The sequence below is a fragment of the Amblyomma americanum genome, chromosome 4 (assembly GCF_052857255.1).
Source record: "Amblyomma americanum isolate KBUSLIRL-KWMA chromosome 4, ASM5285725v1, whole genome shotgun sequence".
Lineage (NCBI taxonomy): Eukaryota > Metazoa > Arthropoda > Arachnida > Ixodida > Ixodidae > Amblyomma > Amblyomma americanum.
In genome coordinates this window covers 142,878,824-142,882,187 of record NC_135500.1, presented here as the reverse complement: position 1 = coordinate 142,882,187, position 3,364 = coordinate 142,878,824, and positions in this window count along the sequence as shown.

The window sequence follows — 3,364 nt, the reverse complement described above, 5'->3', positions numbered from 1 at the left end:
AGACTCCTGCTGCTGCTATAAAGTATAAACAATTTTTAGGTTTTGTAAACAACCGGTTTCTGGAAGCCTGCTGAGTCACACAAAACCATCAGCACTGCAAACACGCTTATATCAGGGATTCCTACTGTTCCTATAAAGTGTGCGGGCTGGGCAATATTATTTTTACTTGCTTTTATGAACCACTCTACTATATGTTCCTATAAAGTACAAAAATTTTCAGGTAAACTACAATTCCGGTTCCTGAAAGCCTGAAAGTTACAAAGAACCACTGGCACTACAAATAGTAACGACCATGAGGTTTTCACTTCGACAGAAACTGAAGCATTCAAAAATTCCCTGAACGCTGCACTCATTCACATGACTTTCATACCTAATGAGTTTGTTCACAATACTGATACGATCGTTCAAAATGCGAGTTTGTCAAGAATAAAGTGCTGCATTAAAATGGTTAACGAGCTCCAGTGTCGTCCGCGGTTACTGACAGGACGACAGCTTTGCTAGCACAACTTGACCGAAACACGAGCTACAAGAAGAGTTTCCTTTGATAAAGCGTTTTAAAGTCAATCATTTCCTGATATTTTCCAACTGTGTTACTGCAGTAATAACCTGTAAATAGGTTTTTTGTCCGTGTCCACCAGATATTCCTCTCACCTTTTTGAATTTTGGCATTCGTGTACTTACGTCCTTTCGAGCAAACTTCTGTGGAGACAAGGGCGCATACAAATTTCATGTAGTGGAGGGACAGCGGTGCAAAGCGACCAATCTGAAGGATGGCGCTACAAATCATGTAAGCCTAATGAATGTTAATAGCCACTGCACGGAACACGTGGCCATCAGACAGGACACGGCTGCGCTTGTGCAGGTGTTTTCTGCAGGAGCACGAAGAAATTGAGCGCTTTGTCGTCGCCTCAACAAAGTCATTTACTGACTGAAAATGGCGGAGATGTACATGAACATTCCGGCTCATCTAATACTCTTCGAAGCACAGTTAAGACGAAAAGGGGAATTTTATTCAGTGTGTGTAGAATTTTGAAATCCTAATATCTTTGTCCACGTCTACTAAAGACAGCACAACTGGTGCGTTCAATTCAGCCTGAGTGTTGACGCTCATCGCAATGACTCAGTGGCATAGGCGTTCGCTTCTGAGTTTTAATAGACGGTTCTAGGAGAAAGTTTTTTGCACTTGCTTAAAAACTTAGGCCTATCGGAGCCGCGAGAATGAATATGTGTATTAACTTAGCGGAGGGAGGAGAACCATTGAGGGCACCTTTTGTTTTTAAAAGCTGAAAAATTACAATTAAAAACGTAGTATTGTCTCGCTCGGGGAGCAAAAATCCGCAGTAGCGCTTGTTTGCGCCATTCCTTAGGTCCTTCGTGTTCTCTTCGCACTCCTTTTTTATCGTAAACCGACATCAACTCGCCCCACTTCCGGTTTTGAATGAAACAAAACTGTTTTCTTGTAAACTGTTTACGTAATATCAGAATAGTTTGGCTGATGTCTGTTTTAAAAACAATTGTACGTTAAGAATACTGAGAAGCGACGAGGATTCAATCCGCTCGCGCACTGCCGGCTGAGCAGTTCGCGCATGCGCAGTAGCTCCAGCTCTAATACTGAGCGGAGCGAGCGCAATGAAGCACTCCGCTAGAGCTGTCGAATTCGGCGCGAGCGAGTATCGCGTGCTGGGTTCGCATTTCTATGGAGGCGAATGTTGTGCTTGTTCTGTGGCCGTGCTCTGTGTGGTGTGAGCGCATGTTACAGAACCTCAGGGGGTCTAAACTAATCTTAAGCTCTGTATTACTGCACGCGCCTGAAAGCCCACGGAATGTTTTCGGTCTTTGAACCCCACAAACAAACACGCCAGCAGATGTTACAAGTGCAGCGCCAACGCTTAAAAAACGCAACCAATACGAAATTGCAGGATCGCGAGAGTCGTACCCAACAATTCTCGGCAAAATTTTTTTAGAGCGCGAAATTATTTAAGAACGCAATTTTTCATTTAATGTAAGTTTTCACTATTACAATCAATATATATTCACAGACCACCCGACGGAAGTGCGTTTTCTTTTTTTTTCTATTCACGTTCTTGCTATTGTAAAAGCGTGCCCCATTGGTTTTTTATGGGAGTCTTAACTGCTCGATCGATCGCTAAAAACAATTTAAGAAAGAGATTTTGCTACATATCAAAATAATGCGCCGTTACCTTCAATATTTACAAAACAGTGCCTTATAGCTCTTTCAATTTTCAAAGGGCTGGCCCAAGAACGGTGGACTTGAAACCACCAAGAGGATGCGCCTTCAGTAAATGTGGCTGCTGTCGACCACTGTGCGATCTCCGTATTCTTGTGTCCACGGACAGGCCCAGAGCACCTGCCAAAGATTCACCGCAGCCCACAACCGAGGGTTGCTGCCCCTTCACCATGGACACGGCGACTGGCAGCCATCCAAGCTTCAAGTACCTTCGCTACTGGTACACTCCGCCTGTACTGCGCTCAGCTTGATTTGTGCATAAGACGCTCATGTCTGCGTGAATAGCACCGTGTTAGCGAAATTGTTGTACATCCCCCCCCCCTCCCTTAGAAGAGTGTGGTCCGCCGATCTCTTCTCACAATTACACCTTCCACCACCAAACGAGAAGATCTGCGATGGTCCTAAAATGGCTTGTTTCAAGGCTCACCTTTTCCCAGTCCTCAACTCCTGCTGTCAGCACCTGTTGCGCACCGATAGCCCTGTAAGCCTTCCTTCTAGTCCCCCACACTTCTTGCTGCACCTCTGCATGTTACCTGTGATGTTGCAAACCGTTCCGTACGCAGTTATTGGGGCTGTGGTGCTTCTCGATTGTGCGAGTAATACCGAGTCGAAGCTTTCTGACATTGTAATCTCTGCGACCACCACAGGCTTCTCTCCTGTTGACGTCAGTTTGCGTCCTAGCGACGTGTCGCCGCTATGCCCAGCTACAATGTACTACCCACATCGGAATCCTTTTCGCGACCAAACATGCTCTTCCTATTGCGTGGCGCCTGCATCCAAATCACCTGATGCACTCCTCTGCACCCACGAGCCCCGCAGCCGGGCTGCCTCTCTAGCGCCTCAGCGTAGGGTAGCTGGTGCCACAATCAATATAAATCAACCATCGCCGGGATCTCTCAACTCGTGGACCAACTTCATGCTTATAATGCACCTCTACCAATGTCCTCAAGCCGTACTGAACACCTGAAATCAAACGCGCGAATGGGTGGCCTGCAGCTATCGACCGCACCCCGTTGTTCCCGACATCGCACGTCTCAGCCGCATGGCACCCACATCTTTCACGTCTTCCTCACCACTTAGCCTTCCCGAATGTGTTAATTTCCATCCGCCAAGTCA